Below are 9,448 nucleotides of genomic sequence, written 5' to 3' on the forward strand. Positions count from 1 at the left end.
CGCCGCCGCGGGAGCCGGAGGTACCCGGGCCCGCGCGCAGGGGGCGGCGGGCGGGGGCTCCCGGGTGCGGCCCTGGGGGCGCCCCGGGCGCGGGTAGGGGTGCCGCGAGAAGGCGGGGGTGGGCTGCGGAGGGGGCGGGGAGGGCTCGGCCGCCGCCCGGGCCACCTGTTCCGGAGGGACATCTGCGGGCGCACCGACTGGGCGCGGCGGTCCCCGGCTAACTGCGCCCCGAAGTTGAGCGCGGGGGCTGCACCGGCGCCTGGCCGGCGAGGGGAGCAGCAGCCCCGCCCGGGCCCGGGTCCCGCGCCGGCGGAGAGGGTCGTGGGGGCGGGAGGCCCGGGGGCGAGGCGCGCAGCTCCGCTCCGCTCCGCTCCGGGGCGCGGAATGGTCTCGGGAGGCCTGGCCGCCGCGCCGCGCTCGCTCCTGGCCCCGGAGGGGGTGCGGCTGGGACAGCGCCGGGGAGCGGCCTGCTGGAGGGGAGACTGCCGGGGGCGGGAGGCGTCGGCCCCGGTCGAGGGGGGCGGGGGGTGCCTTGGCTTCGGAAGTGCCGAGGCAGGTGGAGGGAAGGGCCTGGGTCGGAGCGCCCCTTCCCCTTCTCAGGGATCCCGACCCGCCGACGACCCGTCCTTCCGGCTCGCTTCGCTCCCTCCCTGCTAGCCAGATGGGAACCCCTGAGTGGGAGTCGTGATGTGCTTGGGAGCGGCTCTGGCAGGGGTCTCTGAGTCCACTGCCCTTCGCTGCTGGGGGACGGGGACGCTTGCCTCAGTTTCCTCATCTGACACCCTGGAATAGACGTTCCCACCTCCTGGGCAGACTCAGCTGAGCCTCTGGCTCTGAGAGGGTTAAAAAGCGTCTCCCCTGCATCCACCCCTCCCTCAGGAGGACACCCTTTGCGCCTCCTGTCACCCGGAGATGCTGAGTGATTGCCTGCTCCTCGCAGGCCCCTTGGGGGCCGGCAGAAGCAGGGCTCAGGTTGGCCAGGACTCTACCCTCCACACCTAGGTCTGAGCTCCGTGTTCCCGCTCCGAGATCCCCTAGGGGGGACTCCCCCAGGTGGGCCCAAATACAAAAGAAAGGGAGAGGCGAGATGGAATCCTCTGACAGCTTGCCATAAGAGGACAAATAGAAATTCTGAAAATTGTCTCTTTTCCTTATTCCGACGGAAGCCCTTCTAGCTGCCTAGGTTAAAGGTCCAAACTGGGACAGGGGGCAGAGTAAGAGGAGGTGGCTGCCTGGGACATTTGCGACAGGACTGGAAGTAGGGACAGATGAGAAAGGGAAGCTTGAAATGTGGAAACAGCTCTTTCCTCCCCCACCGCCTTCCTCCCCAGCGGCCGCTGCCCCTCCTGGCCCTCTGTCCAGGCAGGTGGGCTGTAGGGCTCTACCAGCCACCTGCTCACCCAAGCTCTGCGCCCGATGTGCCTCTGGAATGCACTTCCTCCCAACCGTCGGACCTCCTAGGTGAGCTCACAATTCCTGCTAAATGCCCTGTGTTTTCATTGTGCCACTCCTGTCCAGACTGGAAACTTCTAGAGGAAAGGAACCTTACCTGAAACCTCAGTGCCCAGCCCAGCACATAGTCAGTGCTCCCTAAATGTTGCTTGGAATGAATTAACTGTAGGAAGTAGGGGGGAGATGACATATTTGCACCACTTGGAGAATCCTACTGTTAAATTTCGCCATTTTTGCCGAACTTTTTAAAAAACACTTTTTAACATATTTGAATATATCTTGTCTATAGAAATTTTTCAAATTCCTCACCTCTCTCAAACCTTTTTAAAATATTTTTCAGTGTTTACCTGAAAGGGAACACATTGGAAATTTAGGCTCTTTGGGATAAAGTTACGTTGAACTTTTGCACGTACACATTGCCCGATTTTTCCTGGAAAGAGCATCACCTGGTCGTCACTGCATTTGAACCTCTAGAAGGGCTCTACCTAGAGCCAGCTGGCTCTCCAGAGGGACTGTACTGTTTCGTACTTCCTCAGGCTGCGAGTGTGCATTTCTTGTTATTTCCTAGAAATGAAATTGCTGAATCAAAGAGCATGAACGTCTAGGATCTTTGTGTGATTCCCACCCCCCACCCCACCCCCGGTTTTATTGAGCTGTGACTGACACACAGCACCATGTAAGCTGAAGGTGTACAGAGTGATTTGGCAAATATATGTGCCTTGGGAAGTGACCACAAAATGTGAGTTTCTGATTCATTTGTTTGAGCTCATCAGCAAGGTATTTGCCTCTTGTCTGGTCTCTTGGTGGCAAAGACCTCCTCCCAGATTATCATTTGGCTTTTATTTTTGCTGCTGCTGGTGTGTGTTTTGAAAGAGCACATTTTTTCTTTTTACTTTACTTTATCTGTGTGGGTGCTTTTCGATAAAGGAGACTTGGCTGCATTTATGAGCTGACAGGAAGGAGCCAGAAGACGGAGTGGCTGAGTCCCAGAGGAGAGGCAGGTCCCTAGATTGAGGTCCCAGAGGATGCAGGAGGTGGGGGTGTCTGGCACTGGTCGAGGGACCTTCTGAGCTGGTGAGGACAGGAGGCAAAAGGGAAGGGCCCGGCTGACACCTTATGAACTGGCTTTGATCTTCACGTAGAGGGAGGTGGAAAAGCTCAGTGGAGAGAAAAGGTTCTGGTCCTCAGGTCCCCAGCTCCCAGTGCTGTTTGCAAGCCTCATCCCCTGGAGTCCTCCCTGCTTCCCTGGGAGGTAGCAGGTGTTACCAACCCCTCCCTCCCCCGGATAGACTCCCGAGGGAGGGGAAAGTGCCTTGTTCAGGTTCAGTCAGCTGATGAGTGGCAGGGATGCATTCAGAGTTGGCTCTCCTGGCATCAACTGCATGCCCTTGAGACTCTCTCTCCTCTTGGTGCCTCCATTTCTAGTAGGTATCAGGAAGCTGCACCCATCTTACTCAGTGAGTGAGAGTCCCTTCCTCTCCTGTCTCTGTTTTCCCTCTGGACAGACCTCAGTGGATCCAGAAGCTTCCAGTGGAAGCTGAGTTGGCCACAGGACTAGAAGAGCCCCTTCCCTTCTGGCTGGTGCCCGCACACTCTGCCCTGTGCCCATACTCTCCAGCGGGAACACACCGCACATTCTGGAAGTCAGACCAGTGCAAAGTCTGAATTGGCAAACGGGGAGCTAGGTGAACAGGCGCATGAGAGTGAAGCAGAAGTGGTCTTCACATTCACCCAACAGACTTGATTTGAAAGAGCAGAATCCCTCGTCGCAGATGTAGACACAGAGCCCAGAAAGGTCCCTGCCCCCACCAACTCTCCAGTTGTCTGAGGTCTTCATTTGCACCTTCCCATCAGGTCTCCAAGGCAGCCTCCTGAGTTGGGGGGTGGGCCATGGATTGAGCCCTTACTAGGTGCCAGACACTTTATTATTTAACCCCCTCTGCAGGGGCGCCTGGGTGGCACACTCTGTTGAGCATCTGTCTGCCTTGGCTCAGGTCATGATCCTGCCAGCCTGGGATCAAGCCCCACATCCGGCTCTCCACTCAGCAAGGAGTCTGCTTCTCCTTCTCCCTCTGCCCCCCCCCCCCCCCCCCCGCTCATGCTCTCTCTCAAAATAAATAAATAAAATATTAAAAAAAAAAATAACACCCTCTACCATCCTGTGCTATTCTTCCCATTTTACAGATGAGGAAACTGAGGCTCAGGGTTAAGTGCCTTTTCTTTATTGCGGTGAGTTTGAGCCTCCAGCTCCAGAGCAGTCCCAGGTGAACTTGGCTGGGCCACAGGCAGACTCCTTCCACCTGACAAGGGGCGTTGAAATCCCAGCTGTGCCTTGGTTCCCTCAACTCTTAAACTGTAGTTGATAAGAGCACCTGCCTCAGGGCTTATCGGGAGGATTAAATGAGTTACTCCACGAAAACCACTTTGACCGGTGTCTGTGCAGAGTAAGCCCTCAGGAAATGGTATACTATTGTTACTATTAACCAGCAGCTCCACGCCTGACAGGGAGCCTTTCAGAAATGTCAGCTCAAGCAGCTCACCCCTCCCCTCCCCATGCTGAGGGTAATGGGAAGGCGGGCGCGTCCTGACACTGGAAAGAATATGGATTTTTTTTTTTTAAAGATTTTATTTATTTATTTGACAGAGAGAGACACAGCGAGAGAGGGAACACAAGCAGGGGGAGTGGGAGAGGGAGAAGCAGGCTTCCCGCGAAGAAGGGAGCCCGATGCGGGGCTCAATCCCAGGACCCTGGGATCATGACCTGAGCCGAAGGCAGGCGCTTAACAACTGAGCCACCCAGGCGCCCCAAGAATATGGACTTTTTATTTTTATTTCATTTTTTTTAAAGATTTTATTTATTTATTTGACAGAGAGACACAGCGAGAGAGGGAACACGAGCAGGGGGAGTGGGAGAGGGAGAAGCAGGCTTCCCGCGGAGCAGGGAGCCCAATGCGGGGCTCCATCCCAGGTCCTTGGGATTATGACCTGAGCCAAAAGCAGACGGTTAACAACTGAACCACCCAGGCACCCCCTTTATTTTTTTTAAGATTACTTATTTATTAGAGAGAGAGCGTGCGCATTCTCTAATAAATGAAGCAGAGGGAGAGGGAGAAGCAGGGCTCAGTCTTCGGACCCTGAGACCATGACCTGAGCCAAAATCAGATGCTTAACCGACTAAGCCGCCCAGGCGCCCAGAGAACGTGGAGTTTTAAAAACCTTTCTGGAGACAAGATAATGATCCGTACCTACAACTTTAAATTACGTTTCCTTTGACCCAAGAGGCTCATTTCTAGGAACCAGTCCTACAGAAGTAATTAAGGATGTGCTCAAAGACGTGAGTGCTAAGATATTCACCACGGTGTTGTCTGTAAAAGCAGAGAGATGGAAACCACAGTTCCAGGAGTCAGGACAGGAAATAGGCAAAGTGAAGGATGGGACTGCCATATGAGATTCACTGTTGCCCTGCAAAATTAGGGTACAGAGCTGTATTTATGGACATGAAATGAGGGCATAGCGTATGCTTTCAAGCAGGTTTATCCCGGTACGGTTTACACATCGTCGCACGCATACAGTTTGATGAGTTTTAGGAAATGTGTACGGTAGGGGCCCAGCATGTTTTTAAGTGAAACATAAAGCGAGGTGTAGAACAGTACATGTAATAGGATCTCCCTCTGTGCACATGCGGCTCTGAGTAAACATGTTGCCACAGCCCGTAGTCTAGGCTGTGGACGAGGCCCGGGGTTTGGGGTAAGTGCTGCTCACATGCCCACCTGCAGACACGGAGGCATTGGGAAGGGACCGAGAAGAATATATGTCACGTGCTTTTGCCTCAGGTCTTTAGTGACCTCACACCATCTTTGGGGTAGAGTAAAGCAGGTGTCCCTGCAGGGTGGTGACTGGACACACACACAACCCCTCGATTGTGGAAATACGGAGACAATACTCAAAGGCATGAAGCCACGACTCTAATCACCTGTCCCCCATGCAGCCGGGAAGAGCATTTTGGTGGACTCTGTAGCAAATGGCAGCTCTTCCCAACTATTCTGATTAGGAGGCTGCTGGGCAGGGGAGGGGATGCGGGGACGTCTTGGGAAGCGGGAAGCACATACTGCAGAAACGTGGAAATCCCAGAGCCTGGTGGGTTTGAGCGATGGAGTTGGTTTTCCTTTCACGTTTTTACTGTCATGTTCAAGGGCACCTGGAGTATCAGGATGGTTTTCCTTCATGCCTTGGTACTTGCACACTGATGGTGCCCTCCCTCAGTTACTGTCATTTACAGCCTCGGGAGAGTGGGCGGCGTGTGGCTAAGTGCCCACGTTCCTCTGCTTCCAGTATCCTCCAAGGCCAAATGCACCCTGGGCATTCCCAGCGGGGCTCACCCGGGGCCCTGAGGGTCTGCCCGTAGTCTAGGCTGTGGACAAGGCCCGGGGTTTGGGGTAAGTGCTGCTCACATGCCCACTCGTTTGGAAGGTAGCCACGAGTGCCAGTGTGTGTAGTAGGGATCCAGGCCACAGTCCACAGTGGGAGCTGTGCTGAAATCCAGGCAGCTTCCTGGAGGTGGCCTGCTCTGCTCACCTAGGTCAGGAGAGACTCAGGGAGGAAGGACCGTCCAAGGACTCGGAGCAGACATCCCTGGGTGCAAATCCTGCCTTCCATGCTTATTAGCCCTGCTGCAGTGGGAAGGTCGCCTTTCCTCTCTGGACCTTCATTTTCTCAAGTGTGAAATGGGGCTGTGGTAGTAAACGTGAAGACGTAAGAGTGATCAGTGCTTGGTAGGGTGCCTGACGTGTGGTGTGTTCTTGGCAAGGGGCAGCTCTTCCCGCATATTACGGTTAAGAGGTTGCTGGGGAGGGGAGGATGGAGGGATGTTTTAAGGGAAAGGACATATTGCAGAAATCTGGAATTCCCAGAGCCCGATGGCTTGAGCAATCTGGCAGAGGTCAGCCTCTGGAAGTTGTGGGCCTGGGGAGGGGCAGGGGCTGCAGGGGAAGGCCTGGGTGGCTGGGGGTGTGGAGACGTGCTTGGGGCCGAGGCAGGAAGCCAGGGAAGAGGTGGGGGGTGGTAGGCCTGAGGCAGAGGACAGAGTCCTGAGCTGGGCTGTGGTCATGGGGGCTGACGTGGGAAGGAGAGATGTGTTGGAAAGATGTTCCAAGAGGGGCTCTCCCCCTAATTTCCCAGCCCTCCACGCCCCTCTCCTTTGGACTGTCCCAAGAGCCACATACCTGCTTTCTTGTTGCCACACATGCCCCGTGGTTTAGTCTCAAAAAGCAGCCAGATCCCAAAGATCTCTTTAAGACATATGGCACACTGTAGCCCTTTAATCCTCAAAAGCTCCCAATGGCAGCCCTCCCAGTTAGAGAGACAAATTCTTCCGGTGGCCCTCAAGGCTCCCTATGAATGACCTGGTCTCCTCATTATCTCTCTGACTTCCTCTCCTGGTACCTTCTTCCTCCCACTTTACTTACTCGGCTATTTCTTGTTTTTTAAAAGATTTTATTTATTTATTTGACACACAGAGAGAAAGCACAAGTAGGCAGAGAGGCAGGCAGAGAGAGAGGCAGAAGCAGGCTCTCCACTGAGCAGGGAGCCAGACGCGGGGCTCGATCCCAGGACCCAGGGATCATGACCTGAGCCAAAGGCAGCCGCTTAACCAACTGAGCCACCCAGGTGCCCCTACTCGGCTATTTCAACAACACCTCAGGCACACATGCCCCAGGACCTTTGCACTCACCGATTTCCCTCCTGGGACACACTTCCCCCAGCTAGCCCTAAGACTGGTCCTCTCACTTTCTTCAGCTCTCCGCACAAATGTCAACTTTTCAGAGAGGCATCCTTACTGGTCCGTGTGAAGTAGCACCTCCACCCCTGGGCCTCCCAGTCCAAGCTCCCTGCTGCATTTTTCCACATAGCACATTGTCATCCACCTGATGTATTTTTTTTTTTTTAAGATTTTTTATTTATTTATTTGACAGAGAGAGACATAGCGAGAGCAGGAACACAAGCAGGGGGAGTGGGAGAGGGAGAAGCAGGCTTCCTGCTGAGCAGGGAGCCCGATGTGGGACTCGATCCCAGGACCCTGGGATCATGACCTGAGCCGAAGGCAGACGCTTAACGACTGAGCCACCCAGGCGCCCCACCTGATGTATTTCTTTACTTATTAATTTTCTCCCACTAGAATTTCAGCTCCAGGAAGCAAAAGACGATCGGCTTTGTTCACTGCTGTCTATTTCCAGATCTTGGAGTGGGGCATGGCACGTAATGGGTGTTCAAGCATTTGTTGAATGAAGGATCAGGGGACTGTGTGTGATGCCAAGGGCTTGATGGGTTTCTTTCCAAGATTTTTGTAATCAGGTTGAGCAGGAACTCTCTTATCTGTGAATTGTCATCCTTCTGGCCTTATTATCTGCCTGTGCTCTTGGCCTGGCACCAAGGGGTAGGTGGCCCTGAAATACCCTGTCTGGAGAGGTCACCGAGGGCCACCTCTGATGGAATGAACAGAACTAGTGCTGGAGAAACCAGATTTGGAAGGTCTTTCTAGAATGGTCCTTAGAGATTGTCTTTTCCAAGCTCTTTATTTTACAGATGAAGAGATTGAGACTCAGAATTGACGAGAGAGAGGTCAGACTCCAAGATCACAGAGCAGGTGTGTAGAAGATAGCAACCAGGTCCCTTGCTTAGGCAATATGCAGTTAGCAAAGACTGTTAAGACTAAGCATTCCCAGTATGGTCAATGCTGTGTGTGTGTATCGTGCAGGACAGGGTTGGTGCTCTCTTTTGTTGCCAGTTATTTGTAATCTGTAATACAGTAAAAAAGGAAAAAGTGAAGCAAGCTGGGAACTTTTCTTCCAAATAGAGTGAACTCAGGATTCTTTAACTCAGACTGGACCTTATAAAAACCTTTTCCATGGGCATTTCGTTTGCCAGCCATGATCTTATCTGATGAAGATTTCTCGCTGCTACTTGTGCTTCTGTGATCGCTGGGCATAGCAAATGACCAGCACAGCAAGCTCCTCCATACCCAGCCATCCTGGTAAGCGTGTGTATGCACATGCCAAAGACAGCAAATGTGTAGGAGTCCGGATTCATGGTAGCTTATGCTGCCTGAACTGCACATAAAGCTCAGGGGGGTGACTTCACCCTGCTCCTGAGAAGCCAACCCCACGCAGCCTGATCCTCAGTCCATCCTCCAGTGCAGAGCTGGAGTGACCCTGGCAGGGAGCGATGGCCTCGGGGAAAGAGGAGAGGTCTGCGACTTGGGAGCAGATTTACCTGCGTGCAAATCCTGTCTCCCATACTTACTAGCCCTGCAGCTTTGGGAAGGTCACCTTTCCTCTCTGGGGACCAGGAAAGAGTCGGGTATTTCATTATGAAAAGTCAAAGGTATGTGACCTTGTTTTGTACCCTCAGATGGTGAGGCAGGACATGTCAATGGCATCCGCCCGTGGTTTGCAGTTTGCAAATGGCATTCGCCTGGGTTAGTTACCCTATCTGATCTTGGTTTTGTGGGCAGTTTAGGGATAATTTACTCATTTGTTCAGAAAATATACGTTGGGCCTCTGCTATGTGCGAGGGCCTGTGCAGGCCCCAAGGGATGCACAATGAGTAAAACAGCCTTCGCCCTGCCCCCTGAGAGCCGATGTTTACACGGTATCAGTGTGTCTTTGTGTATTTAATCAGTCCCTTCAAAAAAGACCTTGGGCTGTTTGCAGTCGGTGGCAATTGAAAACAACCTGTGACCTGTATGAATGATACTTATCTACAGATAAATGCACAGTGGTGTTACATGGTGAGAGGGTAAGCGGTTGTGTAATTTTGATAGACGTTCACTTGCCCTCCACCACTGGAGTTGAACCATTTAGCATGCCTAGCAGCCCTGGGCGGGGGGGGGGTGCCTGTCCCCCCACAGCCTGGTAAGGAGAATGTGCTGTCCAAGTTTTGGATTTTTGCCAATCGGACAGACCCCGGGGGAGGTGGGGGGTCTATACTGAGTGTTTCG

Source organism: Neomonachus schauinslandi, chromosome 5, assembly GCF_002201575.2.
Source record: "Neomonachus schauinslandi chromosome 5, ASM220157v2, whole genome shotgun sequence".
NCBI lineage: Eukaryota > Metazoa > Chordata > Mammalia > Carnivora > Phocidae > Neomonachus > Neomonachus schauinslandi.